The following is a 23,923-nucleotide window of genomic DNA, read 5'->3' as shown; positions in this document are numbered from 1 at the left end:
TGTTGTCTTTTGAAGATACCTGAAATGCAAAAGTACATGAAAGAATCATCCAGAAATCAAGCTGTATTTCTTCAAATATGCTTGTTACCCTTGTTTTTGGTAAGACTAAAATATAAAGATCAGAAAATCTACTAAATTATCTACCTTTAGTTACAGAAATCTCTATCTTATCTATAGGAAGAGAAATATAAGGTACATGAGATCTTCTGACGGCACTTGACTGTATCTACCACCATTAGTTTAGTGATGATGAAAGAGTTCAATTTGATTTAGTAGAGATTGCCTCACCGACTGTAATTGCTTTGTTGCCAATGTATTTTCTGTATACCTCAGTGCACAGACACCTGTATTAGGTTTCTAATGCTGGATGTACACATAACAAGAAATCTTGTCAAAAAATCCTTTGAAATATCGTTGTTTTTCCGCATTCCAGCTGAACATGTTCATTCTCGCCCTGCATTAATTGAATTGTATTGAAAATTATTAATCAGACTTTGCTATGTTTTACAGGAAACATGAGTTTTTTGAACTATTTCAGACCGATAAGAAGACATAAATGAGATATAGTCTGTGAGAAGTTTTTCAGAATAGATGTATTCTGCACTGAAACGAACACTACATTTTTGCCTTCTTTTCTATTGGTATTTTACTCATGATAATGTGTTTTGCCCTAGAGATGTACACAAGGTATATATGCCATTAGGAGAATAGAAATTCTGCCAGTAAAAATCATAATTCATAAGCAGAAGCATTAGTACTTTTGTGTAAACAATGAAAGTTGGTCTTCGGTATTCCTGTCACTGCAAACTGCAGGGGGAAGGTGGAGACTCCAGCCTGCCTAATGTGGCAGTGAACGTTGATTTTTTGCATGTAATGTTGTTTTCTGATGAATCACACACATGCATAACTTGCTGTCAGTTTGCTCTAATTATTGTAGATCATGTTCATGATATGCCACTTGCAACCTAATATATTATGATAGTTGAAGTAATATGTTCTGGTTATAATTGGTTGCCCACTATTGATATGGGTAATAGATCTCTCCTGTGAAATACAAACAGTAACTAGATGCACAGCATGCAGGTGAGTTAAGTACCTACACTACCTAGGAATCAGCAGGTATTCTTCATGACTTAGTCTCCAGACATATTTTTTCTGGAAGCTCAGCATATCTCTAATTGCAATTATATTTTGTGTCCATCTTGTCTCAGATCTTAGAAAAGGGGTTTCTGTATATAAATATTTAAGTATGAAAGTAAAAGGCAATACCAAGCACTTTTCTGCAGACTTGTAGAAATAAAACTGCCATAGATCTCTTCATAGAATTCCAATTTATATTAGTAGAGTTGTTCTCAAGAATAAAGAAAAGAAAGATAAAGAAGAAAATCAAATCTTTAACCTGGAAACTGTGAGCTACATTTTGACATGGCAGGTCTTCCTATTACATATTTAGTTCAGTGTAATCAATAGCATTAATAAATCAGTGCATTGGCTGAATTCTGAAAAGATTGTATCTCTCACACAATTAATTGATTTTTGTGTTCTCCATGTGAACACAGAAACACCATAGTTAAGTGCACAGTTAGTGTAATATTGACTTTTTTCCTAATATTTAGTCACTAAGTGTCCAAGGTTGACAAGAGCAGTTATATTCCACTGTTTTCTATCAGTAATCATATTTGCCTAGAGCATTAGTTTCCCCCAAAGCAGTTCTTCGATTTAAAGGCCTACCCTCTTTTACATATTTTATTCAAAACTTCCAGAATAATCTGGAAACAAGATTTACATCCTTGCAAAGTACTATTAGAAAGTTTGATTTGAAAAATGTATGCTTGAGGCATATGTTTGTGGTTCCGCATAAGCTTTTTAAATATCTCACTTGGTTTCTTTCAGTAAATCCAGTTATAGGTGTTGAAGAGCAGACCATCAAAACCTTTAAAGGCTTAGCCCTCTTTTCTTATCCTCACTTATTTACACCTTCCTAAAAAGACTTTGAAAATAAAAAGAAGCACAAAGAGCATTGCATCCAAAACCACACACAGGTTTAGCCTAGGGTGGTTATCTTTTGGCTTAGTGAACGAGGTCTACATTGACTTTGCATATTTCAAAACTAACTTAGACTTGGATATTACTTTTGTGACATCTGTTGCAAGAAATCTTTGAAAATAATAAATTGCATTCTATTGTAATTAATTTTTATTTATTTGAGACTTTTAAGTTACTTCTAAAATATATGACAGCAGTACTTACAGAATTTTCTGCCCTAATTGCAACTTACCTAATATTAACCTGATCACCTACCAGACAGTGATTATATTTCTGCATAACTTGCAAAGTTGGTAGAAATATATGACACAACACTAATAAAATGATTTAAAAGAAATTTGTAGTTCTGTACAATTTATAAGTTCAATAGAAATAGTTAAGTAGATGTCATACATAATACATAGATAAGGTGTAATAGAAAAATTATGACTTGTGAATCTAGAGTGGAAGAAGAGAGTTTAACATTTTAGAATACCACTTAAGAGTCTGAATTAATTACTGTGTGTTCATATTCAATGTACCACTTTCGGAGATGCTAGAAGCTGGATTGAGGGGACAAAAAACACTAAATGTTGCATACCTGGGCTGGGATCAGCACTGGGGTTAATAGCAGGGGTACTGCTATTGCAAAACATGATTTTCAGCTTCTACTTCTCTCTTCTTAATAGCACTACTTTTACTGGGCCAGAATTTAATCTCGGAATTTATTGGAAAAGTATTTGATTAATCAGTGAAACAGAGCTCCTTTAAAAGCCATATGCCATTTAATTCACAATAATTTGTGATTTTAGAATACTAAAGTTCTCTGACAACTGGCTTTCAAATGTATTCTCTTAAAACTGCCAAAATTTATTCTGCTAAGCATTCAGTGGTAATGTATGGTCATATATGCTCATCATATCCTTCTATGCACATTGACTGTTCTCAGCTTCATTTGAATATTCATCATGATCCATAGGAAACACTATCAAGGGAGGGGCCGAAAATATAGTTTTGTATTTAATAATTATAATGATACAACTTAAATACAGTGAATGTAAAGATGCAGTCTTTGTATTCCTCAACACTGCCTTCTCATATGCAATCCTCTTTTGACTTTTCAAGAATATATATCGACTTTTGCATGTAAAACCTTTCCAGATAATGGCATCATCAGCAAAAATATTTGTATTCCATGTAAACAGAAAAAAAATTCTTCTGTTTAAGAAATAAATCCATGTTGAAAAGATGAGGGACATTTTTGGTTTATGCTTATTCAGAGCTTTGTTGAAAAGCTAATAAAAGTGTATAAATTATTGTAGTCTTGTTCACAATAATTTAAGCAATTAAATATCTCTTGTGCTCTATATCTTTTATCTTTACCCTCTTTTTCTTTCATGCTTTACTATTTATTTTCTATTAAGAAAAATCCGGTAGATATTTCATAGCAAAAATATAGTCTGTTTTCCTGTTTGGTTTGGATAATGGACTATGTGTGGAATAATGTGAAGAATTTGCATGGTATGGGTGAACATATATTGAAGAAAGAGATCTTTTGTTCAAAAGAGCCAGTATTGTAGCATGAACTTCATACTTACAAATAGTTTCAGCTGTGCCAGGTTTGAAGACAGATGCACAGTGCTCTAATTATTACACGTATTTTTAACATATGTTTTGCATTATATCTCAGAGAGACCTGTTCTTTAATGGTGCTTCTTCTTGTGTTACTTTTCCTGTGATACCAATTATTTTAAGCATGTGTGACAGGTAGCTGGCATCTTCATAGCATCTCAGCAGGTTTTACCAGTAGCACTGTGAGCATGAAAATAATATGTTAAGAGTCTTTTCTGTGGAAAAGGATATCATAGACATAGAAAAAGCACTAAACAACCTTTAAGAAAAACCCCCAGCAGCATCAGTGAAGTACATAGTTTCTAAGTAATTACATGTTAAGGTTAAAATGTTGCATATTCCAAGGCTGTCTTTCAAAACTGTTCAGATTTAGTGTCATGAGCTCTAGTGAATGCACATCACTGTTAATAACCAAATTAATTAACAGCATGTTGAAGTTCCATAGAGATCATATAGATATACTTCTGTTGCAATTAAATAAAAAATGTGGTTTTGTGTAGAAGGTGGTAAATCATAATTACTAATATACTGTTCTGTCATTGCATTTTACTGTGACAAGGTTATAAAAAAATATGTGGCTACAGAGTGTGTTTGTTTTTTTCACACAAACAACAATGTAAGAATTTTGTACAGAACAATCTTGTATGTTATATTTGAAGATGTATAAAACTAGATTTATACAAATATATAGACATAAATAGCTAGTTATACATAGCTATAGTATTTATACTTATTTTTCCATTTATGTTTGTTCTATGAACTATATGTGTGATTATAGTCTTATACATCCATGGATGGGTAGATAGACAGATATCACAGAGTCCTAGAATGGGTAAGGTTGGAAGAGGCTGCAGTGAGCCATCTGGTCCCTGTTTAAGCAGGGTCATCCTGAAGCACCTTGCACAGAATATCTGTCTATATTTTTTTTAATTTTGGTGTAATTTTTACATGAATTTTACCTGGGTGGATTTTCTTAGACCTCAGATTATCACTGCCATTTGGTTTTAGGTAGTCCTTCACATCAGAGCTTCTATTACCACTGTGGTCCCTGGTTCCTGACTGCTGGCATTGTGGCAACAGATCATTGCTTACCATGACAGGCTGTAAGGGCCATCCATTCATACTGATGAGGCTGATTCTGAGAATCTGATGTTATTTATTCTCCACAGAACTGCAATTTTTGGCTTAGTTTGTTACTAAGAACTGTGGATCAATTTGCCAATGATTCAATTCAATAAACTAGTAAATAAAAATGTTCTGCATTATCTTTGGCTCAGGACTTTTTCCAGCTACATCTAGGAGCAAGGCTTAAATACAACTTAGAAAAGAGGACTATTCACAGAAGTAGTCAGGATGCTTCTTCGGTTTGGTGATCAGTGTCTAGCCCTATCTATTATGTTCCTTCTAACTTGTTCTATGTAGAAGGTCCCATTTTGTGAGAAGGTACTTACCTGCTTAGTTTCTGTGCCATAGATTGTTAGATAACAACATCAGCTCTGTCTTATGCTAACTTGCCAATTTACAAACACTTGACTCGTTGTTACTTTGGGTTTTTAAGAATCCTTATCAACAGAGGCAGAGAAAGAATGTTTGTATGAGAAAACTCACTACCCGTTTTTATCTCAACATATAACTGAGTAAAACAGAATGAAGTTGCAGTTCACTGTCCTGAAACTGAAAACTATTTTTCTGATGTGCAAGGTATTCCTCTCCAGTTCAAAACAATATATGCTTTCTCTTAGATGTTAACATAGCAATATAATCACTCAAGTTCCAAGCTGGTAGATCTTTAAAGTTGATAGTCAAACAGATAGGATGTGCTGGATCATTTCAGTGTTTTATCTGACAGGCAGCAGTAAAGTTTTATAAGCTTTTTTGAGTCTTTTTTTTTTTTTTTTTACACGAAGTAGAATTGATGTTTTCCATCCCTTCTGTTTTCCATTTTCTCCCTGGGATGAAAGGTTCCATCTGAAAATATGTAATAAATATTCCAGTGATGAGTGGTAAGCAAGAATCACTGTCTAGTTGTCCACTAGAAAACGATGCCATTGCCTAACTCCAAATGTTCTATATGTATTGAGACTGCTGCCTTCTGGAAAGGCATCTGAGGAGAGGCAGTGCTATTGCTGCCCTGTTGCCTAAACCACAGTCATCATATAATAATTTCTGTTGTCTTCTTCCAAAACCTGGTCAGGAAAAATTGAATGCAATTTTAATTTTCTAGTTAAGATTGGCCATTTGCAGAAATTGATAAGAACAGGTTCATTTATTTACACACCAGTGCCCTCCACAATGATGGGAGACTTTTCCCAGGTCTGTTGTGAGTGCCTGTGCATGAGCTGAGCTGCTGTAGATTAACTGCCAAAGAGTACATTTCCTTTTAAAAGCAGCACACTGGTTAGTTGGACTGAATCAGGTGAAAGTGATGAATTCCACATCTGAGCACCTTAGAGCTGATCAGGGATGAGCCTATCTTGCTATTTGTTGCATTTTGGCTGCTGTTTTCAGTTTTCCTTCCTGTGTTTCTGAGGGCAGCACTCTTTGATCCTGCTCCAGTAAATGAAGATCAGAGCATCAAAGGGAGTTAAATTTGTTGGCAGTGAGTGTCACCAAGCTTGACTTTCAAGTATGCAATGCTAAGAATATATTCAGAAATGCTCATTAAGTGAATCAGGACAGTTAAGCACTAAGAAATGGAGTCATGAAGGTAAGAATTTTGCGCACAAGATCATCTAAATCTAGAAAAAGGAAATGTTCAAGAGAGCAGAGATAGAAAGTTTTTGCTTTTTCTTAAATTAAAATACCTTATTGACAGTTGTAAAGCCACACCTTAGAACTTATTCTTGCAAGTGATAACGTAAATAGAAAACACAAGGATGAATATTTCAGGTTTGCCTTCAAGCTCTTTTCTGTCTGGGATTCAAGGGCAGGCTTTGTTAAGGTCTGTGGTGCAGATACTCTGATGACAGATAAGAATGTTTAGACACTCGGTTGGGATGTTAGGTGCAAGTCTGCTTGTTTTGTAGTTGTGTTTATACCAAACACAGAGTTTCTCACATGGTGTGACTCGATGTGGTAACTGTTCACCATGCCTTAGAACATTTTTAGTATTGAGACCTTAGATTTTCAGTACTTTGCCCTTACATTGCTACAATTATATTTTTAGTATTTATCTTCTTTCATGTTTATATTGAATGTACAGTGAAGCTGTGTATTCTTTTTTATTTATTTCTGCACATATATTTGAAAAAAATATGTTTACAATCCAGGATTTAGATTTAAGGAGACGTATTGTGCCTCAGTAATGTGGGAGAGTTTTCATTGACTTTTATTATCCAGTTTTGTATTTACAGATAACATAGGAAATGCTTTTTGTGGCTCAGATAGAACTTGGAGGCACACATCCAATATCCACCCACTTTTCAGGCTGTAGAGCAAATCAGTCTTATGATCTGATGTAGCACTTACCCTGTTTTCCAGAAGTTAAAAATAGGATGCTTATCCTCCTAATCTCTGCCCATCAGGAATTTGGAAACAATATTATAGAATCACTCTCCTGCTTGTTCTGGATTACCCCAGGTAGGCAGCCAAGCTCCATGCAGCCACTCATTCTCCCCAGGTGAGACAGGAAGGAGAATCAGAAGGATAAGAGTGAGATGTCTCATGAGATAGAGACAATTTAATAGGTACAGCAGGAACTGTGAGCACAAGCAAAGTAAGGGATTCATTCATTGCTTCTCATCAGCAGATAGATGTTTAGCCATTTGCAAGAAATCCGGGCTTCATCATGCATAACAGTTATCTGGGAAGAGAGTACCATGACTCTGATCATCCTTTCCTCCTTCTCCTTCCCCAGCTTTTTTGGCTGAGCACAAGCTCATAGGGTGGAATATCCCTTTGGTCAGCTGTCGTGTTCCAAGTCCTTGTGTGCTGCTAGATACTATGAAGAAAATCGTATCCAGAAAACTCTTATAGACAAAACAAGTACACTACCCTTATTTGGATCATATTGATACTCCTTCTAATTTCTGGGTCAGTCAGTAGAACACATACCTTAAAAAAAATCCCAGAAAATGCTTAGCTTTTACACTTGACCTATTTTGCTTGAAATAAAAAAAAATATATAGGTGAAATACACCTTCCTATCACATTTTTTAAATGCTAACAGCACAATAAAATGAAAACATTTTGTCATGTGGAAAAAGTATTTACACAAACATAGGAAGTTGGCAATTTTTTTCACATTCCAACCATCATCATGAGTTATTCTTATCACTGGCAAAATCACAGCTTCATTAAAGGCTCTGAGAAAAATTATCTAGTCTGATTGGATTCTTGTTTGAAGAGGAGTTCTAGAAAGAAAAAATTGTGGCTGTTCATTGCAAGATATACTTTGCCTTTTTCTGCTTCCCCTTTTGGCAGATGTTCCAATGTGAACTTCATTGGAATGTGAAAAAGATAAGAATGAAACAGGATTTTCAAATACTGTTGTTAGTGGCACAAGCTTTATTCCACGTATCCATTTAATTTACTAAAGCTGCGTCTTCATATGTGAAATAATCCCAACTTCCTGATTATTAAAATCGAAAATCATTTTATCGTTTACTCCAGAACACTAAGCTTGCAATGCTTATTAAAAATACTGTCTGAAAATAGCTCTTTGTATATATTCTAAGTGCCTTTATGTTTGTGGCAAATCATTATCTTTTCCATATGTTTTATGTTTATTACTGTTAAATACGTTGGCTTTGCAAAGCTATAGCAGTGGGATTTATAGTACATTTGCTGTTTCATACATCAACAAAATTGCAATTGAAAATTCATGTCAGCTGTGCTGGTTAGGTAGACCTTTCTCTTAAATTCTCAGAATACTCTTTTCCACGGTGGCAGAAAGGAAAGAACATTTTCATGTGTGACCTGAAGGAATCATATGTGAAAGTAAATGAGGTACAATGAGCATGGATCTCCAAAATGCCACTTCTACATTTAGTATTCAACATGCAATCAACTCTTCCGTATGGTTCAGAGAAATAAAATTGCATTTTACAAGTGTAGTAACATATCAGTCCAGCAGTAGCTATAATAAATATTTTATTACAGATAATCTGCATCTCATTTAGATTTTAGGAAAGATACACAGTGTATGAGCACATCATATATCACAATGCAAAGAAGAAAATTATAATGAAGAGGAAATATTTTCATCTATCATATCCTTGATTTGAGACAAGTACTGTGGTATTCTGTAATGATGATTAAACAATTACAAAAATAAAAATGTTTGACCAAAATCTTCATATCTGTTCTCATTGCAGATTCCTGGCTCATTAGAGAACCACTCACATGGAAAGCTGAAGGTAAGATGAAACATCCTACAGCCTCAAGCTCTGGTGGGAGCTATGTAATGCACACCATTGTCTAACTGACAAGTATATATAGTCTTCTACTGACTTGTCCATTATCAGTAGTTTGTGCTGCTGTGTCTAATTTATTGTTACTGCAATAGCAGTGCACACCAAAACTATAAGTAGGGAGAAATTCACAGAGGACAAACTTTAACAGATATAAGTGCTTTGTTCAAGGAGGAATATCCAGGATGATAAATTCTCCACCCTGTTTACCAGACTCATCAAGGATAGAACATATTTGAATGAATTATAAATTTCTGAAAATGACTTATTAAATCTCTTACAAGCATTCTCAAGTTTCTGCAAGGAGCTAGTGTTGCCTGTGTGTGCCATATTGTGATGATTTTTTATGATGCCTCTCTTTAGATTTGAAAATGCAATTTGTAACCATGATCTCAACTCAGCTGAAAGCACATACTGTCCCAAAACTCTGAAATGGTGTCCACTCAAAAATGTTTGAATTTGTCAGCAATCTGGCTGTGAGGAAACCTTAATCTGTCTGGTCAGTATATACCCAGCGACTGCACTGTATTGAGCAAGTACTTGGAGTTTGGGTTTTCTTCCTTTGGTTTTTAGCTCAGTGATTTTTCTCAATGGTTACCAAAGTCAAGTAATTTCTAGCTTGTGAACCTCACAAAAAGGGTTCATTTACAACCATATTCTGCATCTTGTGACACCAAATGGAGTGTGTGTTCTTCTATATGACTACAAAAGATTTTAGAACAGCGATCAGAAACGTGTTCTGCTCATTAATGTTTTTACAGTAGCTGCCTTAAAAGAGCTACAGTTTCCTAGAGCAAGTCATTCAGAATTCAACTACTCTCTTCAAGTTTAATAGGTTGAGCTCTTTGAGTTCCCCTACCTCCTCCTGATTGATGGTTTGTTTCTTCTTTTAATACAAAATTCAGTAAAATTTCCCACAGTGAAAAGGGTCTTTTAATTATAAAATATCAGCGTGTGGGAATGATTCAATTTACACATCAGAAAAGTTCAGTTACTTGACCATAATTTATTTTTTGTGCTGATCGTTTACAGACCACAGATTCTTCTTCCTCTGGCCCCCTCCCCTTCTCACTTTCTCCCATTCTATGTAAAAGAATGAAAATCTCTGTACCCTGTAAAAGGCTTTAGATATTGTATCACTTAGTCAGAACTAGAGGTTTCATTACCAGACTTTTTTCTGCCAGCTTTTATCCCTTTCTCATTTCCTAGTTATGTTGTCATATTTAATTTGTGTCCTGTAATTGCTGAGTAATACATTTTTTTCCGTGTCTGACAAAAAGACTGAATAAGTAAGGAGGAGTATGGTATCTCATTCATGAAACTGTGAGATAAGAGATATTACCAAGAAAAGATATTTGCAGTTCTAATGTTCCATATTATATGACTGACCAGCTCTTTTTTTTTTTTTAATATTAGCTAATTAATATTGAAATATAGGTCTAGAATGGACAGAAAATTTTCATGTACTTCCTCTATGCAGTATTAGCCATCCTTATTGTTTTATTGTCAGAATATAGCTTAGAACTTGCATTGGTAGGTAAAATAGCTTTTATTAACAAAGATTTGTAGGTTCTAAATGTGATTTTCCTAGCAAAATCAGAAAAGTTAAATCTTACTTTTGTGCTTATTGTGGCCATAAGAGAAAAAAGCAGTATAAATGTCCAGAATACCATTTATTCAAATAGTTTTAAATATACTTACAGATATATTCTTAAATTTGTTTTGGTTTTAATCAAATGTGGTTTGTAACCAAGTATTATTAGATTAGATTATGCTCATTTCAGAATGAGAAAGTAGATGTAGAGATCTGCAGGTATGCTCCATTTATTCTAAGTTGTATATACAATTCCTGTTCAGCTGAATACTTAAGAAAGAATATTTATTGGTTGGCAGATGTGTGATCACAATATCTACACTACTGAAATACATTGCTTTAATTGTTTACTTCTTTTAGAATTTAATTTAGTCTGTTTTCCACTTTGGAAGGGATGTAGAAGGGTCCTCTAGTAAAATATGTGAAACTTGGGAGCAATGGTCATATCTTCTAATTTTTTTCAGCTATTTGATGGTGCTTCTCTTTTACTCTGGAATAAGTACTTAAACTAAAATAGCCAACACAAATTTGCATTCTATAATGTTCCTATGAGAGAGAAGCTAAAAGACTGTTTTTGTAATATCTGTACCTGCTGCTGCTTGGAATTGCTTTTATGTAGAAACACAAATGTATCCCTGGATAAGACTTGAAAGCCAAAACTAGCATGTTTTTTTTTTTAAATGGACCAAAGTAAAATGTTCTCTTCCACTGTCCGTTTCAGGTTAAAATAATCCAATTTGATTTTACAAATCTAAATATCCCCTACTGCAGCTTTCTCTAATTCACTTGTTACTTACTGTATCCTGCTCAGTAAAGGGAACAATATCAACCACATGAGTACAGCAACACAGGCATGCATCTTAACACTAAGTAAAATCAGTTTTTATTTGCAAAAGGTAATTTAAAAATTTTTTTATGATCCCCAAGTACCAGGCCATTGTATCTTCCATCTGACTGGCATCCCCTGATGAATGAATGCTCCCATACAAGATCTCACAAATACTTTTTTTTTTTTTAAATACAATTGGACTCATTCCTTCTTCTACATCATTAAACCTAAAGCCATGAATAAGTAATGGCTTCAAATGATTTCCAAGGCTGGTACAATATTGACACATCATGTACCCTGAAAGATGTAACCAACCCCTCAGAGCTCTTGCTGCTGGTGCAGCAGCTGTCCTGTGATGATGCATTTGGTTTTTCTTGGGGTTCTTTGGTACTCCTCATAATGACTTCCAGGTCTTTTCATTGGCCAAGTAAGCCCTGTAGCATTCCCCATAAGTTTGTGTTTCTGCAGTTGGCAGCAGTTCCCAATAGTGTAAGTCCTCAGTAGAAACCTCAACTAAAGGCATGAAAAAAAAGTCCTGCAATTTTTTAATATATTTAAATCCCTGTCTTCCAGACCATTATCTTATGAGCATTTACTGTGGTAAATAGTAAGCTAAAATCAATAACATTAATTTCAATGAAAGTCTTTGCTCACAGTTTTTATCATGACTTTTTTTGTGATCGTTTGTTTTCGACTTCTCTTTGGCTTAAATACTAGCATTTTGTATTAATTGTATTCAGGAAAGGCAAATGGTGGTATATGCTGTGTTAAAGGCTGCGGGTTTAGTAGAGATTTCTATATTTAATACATGTTCTGATGACAGAGTTTTATGGCAGGAGTTATTATTGGCACAACTTTTATTTTTGTTTCGTGACAATGTACATGAGTGTTGAGTGTCTGTTAAGATTGCAATGTTCTCACCCAATACAAAGAGCTTATCATTTCCACTGTGTTGTATAAATTTTTTGGACATCCATGGAATTTTTCTTTAGTAGGTAAGGATTACAGTGACTTACTCCTGTTGTAACTTACAAGGACCTGTGCACAGACAGAGGTATTGTTCATAAGAGTCAGAGGTTAATTCCCAGCTGATGGTAGGCCCATCTCCCTGGTGGTACTACACATCCTTTATTCTTTTGTTTTGTGGTTTGCTTTCCTGTTTTTCTACAATTAGCCATCTCTGTGATTACTGTTTAAATGTAGATATGATTCTTGAACATTGCTATCAAGTTTTTGTCAGGCTACCTATATTTATGAGCTGTAGAGAGGCATGCCAGAGGAAATAATTTGTTTTAAGTTGTCCTCAAAAAAATGAACAGGTATCATACTCAGTCTTTTGAACTGTCATCTTCTCACAGCAATTACCATGTCACTGGATGGATGTTTGTATATTTTTACAGATTTCTATCATCTTTGCACAAAACTGAACTGTTTGGCATATTAGTTGCAAATGTGAGAAGTGATTTGTCAAACAAGAAAAAATCTTAGCCATGGTTAGGAAGTGGTTGAAGAAAAGTTTGAAGTCTTCTCTGCCATCAAAGTTGAGGTCCCCCTCTGAAGAGATGCAAATCAAGTTTAGCCCAGGAGTCTCACAGGCCTGAATTCCTGGACATAATTTCCTTTCTGAACAGACTACACCTCATTCTTCCCATTCAAAATCCAAGATGGGATTAGTGATGGTGCTAGTTTTTATCTTTATAAAAGTATTTCCTTGAAAGTAGGAAAACTTCTATATCCTCAGATTCTGAGCAGTGGGCGGAAGGATCATGGTTTAGCCCAGTGCTTTGTGTAAATACTTCTGGAAAGGTGGATTTGAGCCAGGATTCTCCTCTCCTCGTCAGGTTCCACCATGTCAAGGGAAATTTTTCTAACATTCTTAGTCATGGGGAATTTGGTGTACCTCCAGCCCCCTGTTGAAAACCTCTACTGGAGATTCATTAATTTATTAATTAAATCACTTAAGGCAAAGAAGGTATTAAAGCTATTAAATTTTAGTCTGTTATCCCCACATTCAACATCATATTTTTAAGCAGAAGTGGCCAGAGATGTTTGATCAGTAATTAGCTTAATTTTGTCAGGTTATTTAGCAGTTCCTGAGCATGTCTAATTTAGCCTGTTTAATAGCAGAATAAAGTAAAGAGATGCCTCCTTTGTAAAGCTCAGGTGAGAACCAACTGCTAAACTAGATTCCTGTTTTGCAATAAGATCAAGATCCTGAGCCTCTTGGTATTGAAGCAGAAAATGGATATTAGCCCTTAGTCTTGAGCCTCAGCACAACTGCTGGCATGGCCACAAGCAAGAGACCGTAGCTGAAGAGATGGTGCTGTTTCACCAAGGCAGGGATGCCCTAATGCATACAGGTCATCAAGTCACTCACTGTGAAGTGTTCTGGGAACTGTATCCACTGCAGATGTGGTGCTTAACGACATGGTTTAGTGGGGGGCTTGTCAGTGCTGGGTTAACAGCTGGACTTGATCTTAGAGGTCTTTTTCAGCCTAAATGATACTGTGATTCTGTCTTTTTTTTTTCCCTCTTAAAACCTGAAAACTTGCTTTTGTCCTGAGGAGCCATTTCTGGTTTTATTAATAGGACGTTCCTTTGGTGCATTAGCAGAGATAACAGGTAAAGCCTTGGGTTCCCTTTCAGAGTACAGAGCAGTGGGGAAAAGCATAGTGCCTAGGGAAGTGCTGCATGAGCACAATAAAGGATTTTCAGTATTGTCTTTAGGACCTTTTACTGTTTGGCAAAACTTGATTTCAATTCTATGGCTTGCTGACATTGATAGAGATGTTATTCAGTCCAATATGAGAGTAAATATCCCAGGTGCAAAAATCTAGAAAATACTATCAGTGTTCTTCTGTGAAAATTTATACTAACTGGACAGTAAAATAGTAATGTTTTACTTTCTATGTAGAAAATTCTGCATTTTTTTCAGGAAAAATGTTTACAATTGAATAGAGCTTGGGGTTTGTCACATATTATGAATGCACTTGAACTAATTAGGGTGTAGGTGTTTTGAGTAGTGCACTTGATAGAAAAGAAAAATTATTTTCAAGCTAATGAACTATTGTTTCAAAAAACATTTTGTTTTCCTTCAAGACACTAAAATCTCTTTCTTGTGGTTTGTTATGGCTCTTTGAACAACTTTTTAAGGCTAATTTGTGATAGATTTTGTACTGTGATTTTTTTTGTATTTAGTCTACTGAAACCATCTAACTTGAATAGCCCAAGGGAGCTAAGTCAGGAAGCATAGAAATCAAGAAAACCTGAAGTTGGTGCTTCAAGCTGAACCAGAAACTAGTAGAACTCAATTTTTGTTGAAAGAACAAAATGAGTATTTTGAGATCATTTGAATGACACAAGTCAATGAATCAGGTGAAACTCGCTAGAAATTAGGGAATTGGTTGGTTATTTTGAAACTCCCCAATAATTTTTCAACAATATATAAATTAAGAACCAAAGTGCAGATGTACAAAACTCTATGTTAAAATTGTAATACACAAAACTCTATGTTAAAATTGTAATACACTTGATAATAGCTGTGTCAGACACTATAAAACAGTGTATAATATATGCTAATTTATTAATATGTTATGAACCAGTCACATGGGTAATGCTTTTTGTATAAAAATAGGGATCTTCAACAGGGGCCTACTGAGTTTTGGGTAAGTGCCCAAAATTTGCAACTCCAGCGCGTGTGAAGCTCAATGTGACGGCACAGTTCGATTAAGTTTGGGTTTTTTAAAGTGGCACTTTGATACATAGTGTTTCATGCACCAATGTCAGCAACAATGTTAACTATGCTGTTTTTTAAAGAAGAAAAAATAAACTGAAGGATTGTATGTCCCTGGTGTGCTCACTATGCAGTTGGTGAAAGTTGATTGTCTAGTGGCTGAAGATGAACCTGCAGTAAGAGGCGATACAAGCTACCTTCCACAAATATCTAAAAATAGGGTAGCCATGCCTGACTACGGAAGCTCCAGGTGTGATTTTTGGAGACTTTGCAAGTATTTCTGTTACTGAATATATCTCTGTCATGTGGAAAACATGGTCTAATCTCAGCTGTAAATGCTGAGAATTATATGTCACTTCCCTTCAAGCAATAAATGCTCTTTTGTCTATCTAGATTTTGTTATGTTTTTCACAATAATTCCTAACAGTGCACTATGTCATTAAAATAGCAAAATCCAGTAAGTCAGCTGGCAATAAATGGAAAAATAGAAATCCATAGCAAAGATTAGTGATATCTAAAAGTGGTTTATGGGTCCTAGTGGGATTCCTCCTTTTTTAACAACAAAGTGCAGAGTGAAAGAATATGCACAGCTTACTTTGTCTTCCTATTTCTTTTGATCTGAAAGAACAATCAGATAAGGCTGATTTCTGAAGACAGTTCAGAATGAACAGATCTCAGTTGCCCCTAGTGATAACCATCATTGTCAACAGGAGGCATTCCAGGTACTGACACTAGAGCCTTAAATGTTCAGATACTGAACATTTTCTCTTTTATTTTAAAAACTACTGCTGGGAACTCTCTTTATAGAATGCAATGGATGATGAGTATTTAGAAGAAGAATGAACCCTGAAGGAGAATAAAGCTCAAGCCTCAGAGACTGTCACTGAACACCAGAAGGACAGAATAATTTAAGGTTACGGTGGGGAATTTCATGCACACAAGAAAACCTGAAGCTGTGAAAAATGGAATGATAGAACTAAGGAGTTGCAGTCTACAAAATGAACATTAAAATTATTTAAAGGCCCTGGCCCTAATGGGCTTTTGTCCAGATTAGTGGACATTCTGTCAGAGTTCAGCAACACCAAGTGCTTTTTCATAGGGAAGGCTCAGAACTACCATGTGTTGCAATGTTGATAATCAAAGCTGAAGTTTCTGGATTACACTGGTACACAGAAATGCTAATAGGTGCCTTCTCTAACCCGTGTCATTTACAAGTGCTATCAGTCCTTCTACACACTGTCTTCAGTCATCAATCTTTGAAGAAAATATTGGTTTTGACAGGGTGTGACAAGTTAGTTTTACATGACTCAAGTATGTTGTACAAAGCTCACTGAGCAATGCAAAATGCCAGGCAGTTGGTATGAAAACTGATTGTTTACAAATGTAAAAGTTATAATAGTTTTCTAGTTTAAGGGTAATAACACCTCACCTGCTGCACAATGCTGCACAATGATTTTTTTAAATTAGTAGTTAACTATCTTTGTGACCATCTAACTTAGTATTGATAGCTTAACAAACCTCAAAAATAAAAAAATACTATTATCATTAATCTAAGATAGCTAACTTTGTATGAGCAGGTGATAATGAATTAATTTTTTTTATGTGCTTATCACTGATACTGCGAAATACTTGTTATTCCTCATTATTCATCTTTTAAATAATTTATTCTGCCTGCTAAACCTAGATACTGAGTCTAGACACATTGGCTCCTGTCCCCCCCTCACTGCTGCAATTTTTGCTTTCGTGGGTTTTGGATGAAGGCCTTTCTTCTGTTTTTACTGTTATAACTGGAACAAAGTTTAATTTCTGAGAGTTTCCAAAAAGGAGCTCCATTAACATGTTTGTCCCCCTGGCAGAGAAGAGAAATATGGAGTTGTTGTAGATTGCGTCAAACCATACCATTATTTGTGAGCATGTGGGCAACATTTCTTTTGTTTAAATCTGAAGAAGTCTTAAAATAGTATAATTTTTACTAGTATCTGGCCACACTTGAATAGAAGGTTGTTGTCCAGTAGAATTTTTCAGTGTTGAGTGATCAAATTCAGGTGCCGATGAGTTGATGACCAGGATAAATCAAAAAATACATTTGAAAGTCACAGACATTGACAAGTAGAACTGAAGGTCTTCTCTTCTTCCTCCAATACCAGGATTTATTCCTTGATCCTTACACCAGTTTCTACTCGTGTGAGAAGTGCATGGCTTTTAGGACACATTCAGTGTGTCTCCTTGGGCTAGCTCTACCTATAGCCACTCTTGAGGCCACACTGCCAAGTTTCCTAAGCACACGGGAATGCCTGTTTTTCCCTAGATCTCCTTTGCTGGTAAGTTTGCTGCCAGTTCTGACCTGCAAGGAAAATGCAATTCCATAACTTTCACGTATATCCCTCAAAGCTCATGGAAGTCTTTCTGCAGGCAGATCAGAGCAAGTCAACTTAGGAAGCACCAGGTTACTTTTGGGAATTCCATGTGTGTTTCTCCGGCATTCATTTTTTCTATCACCCAGCAGTGGTTTCTCTTAGGTAATGTTCCAGGAACACAATTGTAAGCAAACAGTTGTACACAATGGGAACATAATTACTTGGCACACTGCACAAAAAAAGGTTGCAATGATGGCAGGTGTGGAGTATGATTTCTCATTTATGTATCTTGAAACAATTTTTTCAAATGCAAATCTGATGTACCAGGTGCAAAAGTAAAACGAAGAATCACTTTGGCACATTGTGTTTTACAAAACAGTTTCTAAATAGATGTGGGTGAAGGCAATTGAAAGCACTGCATAGAAAAAATGTTGGGAATACCTATAAACTTTAAGACAGGTTCTATGTTACACAGAATTCAACTTGTGATGGTGAAACACATTTTAAAGAGAAGCACCTAAACTGTAAATCTGAAGAGGCTGTTCTCTTTAAATAAGCATAATCCAAATTTAAGGCAGCTGGGACTTTTAGAATTTTGACAAGATTTGTGTCTATTGAGCAGATAAGCTTGACAATTATGCTAGTGTTCTCTACTGCTAGCAAACATGCCCCATTAGGTACCTGGACATTGAAATTGCGCTGTGGGCTTATATAAAACTAGAGAACATCTTGCAGTTAAAATATGTAGAGCAAAAACCGGCTGCAAAAACACCTCCATATCTCCCCCCTCCCCAAAATGTCAAAGCTCTCTTCGTGTAGTGAGTTTTAATCAATGACGCTGATCTGAAAGCCCACCTTGCTGATCTTTCTTCATAACTGCAAAGCCTGTATATTGCTTTAATTTTTATGTAAAGTTATACGGTGTTGACATATTCTGTAGCCCTTCTATGACAGGGCAATATGAAAACCTTTCTTTCCATGCCTACCAAAGAAATCATTGGGGTTAAATGACAGGGCTCTACCAGTGATTTGCCTGTCACAGAGAACTGTAAATTGTAGCCTGTCTCCAGGATAGTGTTTAGACACATTCTGAGATTAATGGTTTTGCATAGACACTTTGGACTTCAATTGATTTTGAGATAAGCTCTATCAAGAAGATTCTTCCAGTTTGAACTTAACTGAAAGTGCTTTGCATTTCAACTGTGTTTAATGTAACTTTGTTGGTACAGAACAGACAGAATCTGATGTAAAAATGAAATGGTGTCTCATATGTTCCAGACTACATAAAAATTTTCACCTCTAGTTTAACTCTTTGTGACAGATTTCTTCTTTTGTGGTAGCTCTTAACACTTTCAGATAACAGGCAGGACTGCAACATCTTATTTACTTGAATGAGCCAATCATATCTTTTCTCTTAAAGGAGCACAGCTAGGAAGGAAGGTCTGTATCCTAAATTTAGGGAAGAGGAAACTAAGGTGTATTAATCTCCTGGGAAATCTATTTAAGAATATGATAATTCATTCACTTTTCAGAATCTGAATTAGTAATTGATATGTGTTCTGCAGCAAATGAGATATTATAATTCAGGAACTCTAACTTTAGACAAAGGTAATAATAAGGCTTCTTTTTTGTTTAATGGGGAAATGAGAAAATGTTTGTCAGAAAAATGTAATGAAAGCAGACATTCCTTTTTCATGTAATCTATAGTCTCCTGATTTAAAAAAAACAACAAAAAAAAACCCAAAAAACAAAACGCCTTTATTATTTTTAATTGGTTTTCAGCTGTTCTAATAGGTACTGAAGGATGTATGGTTTCAGTAGAAAAATACAGATTCAGATGCTACAGCAGTGGTGGAGCCATGGCAGAATGAGCATTATGGGCCAAATATTTCTATTTTAAGTAACCTGAAGTTCCTCTATGCTGCCTCTCCCTCTGGGCTAAGACAATCCCTTATTACTTAAGCAGGCTTTTTTAAAAGGTCTATTGTTGACCAGATGTACACCACCAAACTCTGGCAGCATGTGGACCCCTTGTGTTACCTGGAGTAGGAATTTTCCTGTTGGATGGTACCGTGTGTGTGTGCTGTTCACCTTAGGATCAGTGCAGTTACATAACATCAGGTTTCTGAATCATATCATGTGATTAGAGGAGAATTATAAGGTGTTTTCAGGAAAAAATAAAAAAGTTCTTCTTTGCAAAATGCTATGCAGGTTTGTTCAAACATTTATAGAAATGTCTTCATTATTTTTTCATTTTGATGTTTAAGTTTTTACATATAATATCTGTGATTCTTGTTTATAATATTTGTGAAACATTGATTAAGATATACAAAAGACTGAGAGGAAAACAGATGGATTTGAATAGCAGGTTAGAACTTGATTAACTTAATATACCAAATATTAGATGGGATCTGTGCAGCAAGTTACAAGACTCCTTCCATAACATCTCACAGCAGATGCACAGTGTCTTCAGCCAGTCTGCCAGTGAAGGATGCTCCTTCTCCCCTGTGTCAGGTAAATAATGTAGAAGCTGGTCACTACAGGTAACAAAGACCTCACATTGCTGAGGGACCAGTATCCACTAGTAGAACACATGAAAATTCCCATGTATGGGCGTAAACCAACTGAAATTTTTTCATAGTGGGCACAGGCCCCAGTCTCCTAGTGACTGATTAGCAACCATACTCTTTAAAAGCCATTAGAGAATAAAAAAATTTTCTTCCATGACTATGTAAGACAAACCACACCAAACTGAAGCCAGGTTGGGTGTGACAGCTGGATAGAGCTGCAAGCTCAGGGACAGAGCTCCTATAGCAGCACTACAGTTCAGGGTTCATGTAACAACTAGAAGTGAGGGGTCCTGAAGCCCTAGGAGAAGTTTAAATGATAACTGCAAAAATTTATGTATTAGCCTCTTTTTTTCTTTGTCAGAGAGGAGAAGCCAGTTTTGTGATACTTAGTAACATGCATGATTTTCTCCTTTAGACGTTGAGTTGCTCACATCATGAGGTAACAAACTCAAAACTCCAACATAGTTCATTGGTGTCAAACTAATTCAACTGTAATAGCTTAACTTGTTTGTTTTAATGCAGCTATGGAATCTACTTACACCTTTATATTTTTTTACAACCAGAGCTGGAGTTTACAAAAATTATAAAGCACTAATCAATGTACGTAAAAAATCCTATTTTGAATGTGATTAGTGCATGCCCCTCGCTAATGTCAGCGGTTATTTTTAGTGGAGAGCATTTGTAGGATCTGGCAGAGAACTCTTGAAATGTCAGGAGGGTAAGAGGAAGCATAGCAGAAGCCAAATACATACATAAATATGTTAGAGGATTTTAACACTAAGTCCATAATTTTTTAAAAAACAAGATGCAGCTGTCTTGAAACTGACATGGTAGATCATAGTTCCTCTCCTGTGTCACAGGTATTGTGCAGACAGGACATAATTACTTGGATTTTAGAAAGAAGCTTGGTTTCTTTGTAACGCGAGGAAAGAGCATGTTCTCCCTTTCCCAACTTGTTTACAAAAAGGTGGTTGTTAAACAGATACTGTTAAACAGCATATTTCTCTCTACTTCTAAGAAGTGTGTTATACTTATGTGATTTCTTTCTGACAGAAAGATCATCAAGATTTGCCTCAAAATACTTAAGGTTTATATTCTGTCTTACATACCAAAAAATGTACCCATTCAAACCCTCCTGGAAGCTGTAAAGGGAAGGGCAGTTCCTTTACAGCCTTGTTCCCAAGCTCAGGAATGGTGCTGTTCAGTGCTGTTATCATTTTATTTGTTACAGTAATACCTGCATACTTGCCAGGTGTAATTTATTAACAATATTTTCACAGTAAAATATGGGTCAGATTTGTATGCAGCAGTATTTCAAGCTCATCTTTGTGAGGATTCTCATTTTCTGTACTGTTTCTAATAACTGATTATATATTTCTGTTTGCATAAAGACAGGAAAGCTGCTGAGTCGTTGGTGCAAAATTTGATACCTCTTAAGATTAAATAATTTAGCTTTTCAGGAGTGCAGGAATAGCACTTTCCTCTTTGATAAACATTGTGCTCACAGATTTCATGTCATGCAAGCTCGTTTTCACTTACACATTTTGCAGAGTTTTTTGTTTGCTGGATGGGTGTTTTCTAAAAGTTTCCTAGCTAGTTCCGATTGTAAAGTGACTCCTTATCCTCTACACTTAATCAGTTCTGGTGTCTTTGCATCAGAACTCTGTCCTCAGAAATTACTCTGAATCCCTATGATTATTAAGGTCTTTTTAGACAGACTCCAGGCATCAGGGTCACCAGGAACAGAAAGCCTCCAAATACCTTCCTAGTATCCTTTTCTCATTGGCAATTGAAAAATGGGAGGAACTATACCTATTTTACAGATGTTACTTACTTCATTGCATTCTTGGTTTACAGGAAAGGTAATTTTAATCCTTTAAAAGTAGATCAGGTTATAGAAAGTTACACTCAGAGCTGAAGATAAAATGGACCATTCAGGTAAACAAATGACATACTAATGGCAAAAAAACCCAACTCCATCTTCAATTGCAGTGCATGTTCTGAGAATTAAAATATAGGATTTATTGATAGTCCAATTTATTTCTTCTTAAAATAGAAATGACAAGACTGTGGTGGAAAATGAAAAAAAAGAATAGCTTAAGTTTATGACTGCAATCAGCAATTTTAAATGTGATACTTTTTTATTGTTTTAAACCAGTTTTTAGAGTGACTGTTTTCAGAGTTCCCTTCGAAATATGCAGCAGATAAAAATCCTGCTTGCTGCCAAACCATGGAGGATTTGAATAAAAATAAATACATAAGTAAGATCAGTAAAAAGCTTAAAGGACACTAGCACATCCAAAATTTGACGTAATATATTTTAAAATATCTATTTTTATATATGCTCTGAGCCTGATAATCCTGCCAAAATTAAAATTCCAATGCAAATAAAAAATATCAGGTGTGCAGACAGATCAGATTATTGCAATTTCTTTTTTGTGTTTGCAGGTAAATCTGCTTTTTCTGTTACTTCTTCCATGTGCTAAATACTTCAATACGTAAATGCAACATTCTGAAGTCTTTTTAAACTGATTCTCTTTTGCTCTACTACAGTAATGCAGCAGGCTGAGAGTTAGAAGACTCGTGTGTTCCCAAAGTCTACTATTACGAAAATATATGTGCAAATTTCATTCCATATTGTGAATTTATTTTATAGATTTATTTCAAAATAGTATTTATTTTGTTTATATAATTACTCTGTGAAAATTCAGCTACTTAATATCAAAATCTTTGGATAAATACTGGTTTGGGTTTGAAGCCATATAAGCTAAAAAGGTGGGGGGGAAGACAAGACACAAGACCATTTCTTTTTGTTACATTTTATTCATACAGAATATTACAAATTTTATTGTTGCTGAAGCTAAGAATAAGAGAAGATAGATGTCAGAAGGCAGATCCTTTTGTATTGGCATGAAAGAAATATGGCTCACATAAAAATAAATAAGCTTTGAACTATAAAAGTACTGAATATAAAAACATTTTTTGTGAGAGAATAGAAATTTATATTTTTAATGGGGAATGGATAATGGTATAAGAGTGATTGAGAAATTGCTGATGTCAAAGTACTTTTTCAAGAAAAATTACCACGAGGCAAAACAAGGCAGGGTTCTGAAAAATTAAAAAAAAAAAGGCAACCTGAGTTTGGGTTCTAAATCCAGGTTGAAACTCCTTATAGTAGTGCTGATATTTGAAAAGTGCTTAACACTCAAGTTTTTCCATTGAGGTCAGTGTTTTAGAACAATAGGGTCCTAGAAACCAAGAATACAGGCACTTAACTGGAGGCTCCTATTTTTGTGATGCTTGATTAATATCTTGATAAATAGCATAGTACAAAGAAACTAAGACAATCTGTAGAGGAAGGATTTGTTGCAGGGGAGAGCCCGTGTTCTTCATCTGAATCCATGAAGAACCCAGAACAAGAGACTTAAGAAGATTTCAAGTTGGCATTAGCAAGACCTAGTTACCAGGAAGGAAAGACAAAAGACTGTCACTTTTCAAAATGAGTTGACTCGGAAAATAAATCCGAGATTAATTAAGAGAACCACAGGTATTGAAATGAGGCAGAAAATCAGATCAAGATGTGGAGTCTGGGGAAAGAAGACTAGAGAGAGAGAGCCAAAATAGAAAGAAAGAAAAAAAAAGTCATAGTGGGAAAAACCCCACCAGTATGCAGAGTTCATATGAAGGTAGAATTTTGCTCTCAGAAAAAATGCTAGCACACTATTATTTGCCTACACATTTTGAGTGCTCTTTGGACTATGATTGCAAAATA

At 35.3% G+C, this 23,923-nt stretch overlaps 1 protein-coding gene across 26 annotated transcripts in view; it reads left to right on the top strand.

The window, feature by feature from the left end:
- TENM3 (teneurin transmembrane protein 3) overlaps nucleotides 1-23,923 on the top strand; it is a 1,293,899-nt gene that overhangs the window by 829,273 nt on the left and 440,703 nt on the right. For all 26 annotated transcript variants that reach the window (XM_088163549.1, XM_088163548.1, XM_088163550.1 and 23 more), the window contains one exon: nucleotides 8,973-9,014. The gene's annotated coding sequence lies outside the window, so the exon portion shown is untranslated. The remainder of the gene's footprint in view (nucleotides 1-8,972; nucleotides 9,015-23,923) is intronic.

The sequence above is a fragment of the Sturnus vulgaris genome, chromosome 4 (assembly GCF_052056855.1).
Source record: "Sturnus vulgaris isolate bStuVul1 chromosome 4, bStuVul1.hap1, whole genome shotgun sequence".
NCBI classification, from domain to species: Eukaryota; Metazoa; Chordata; class Aves; order Passeriformes; family Sturnidae; genus Sturnus; species Sturnus vulgaris.
The sequence above is the reverse complement of the archived record's forward strand: the minus strand, read 5'-3'. Positions and strand labels throughout refer to the sequence as shown.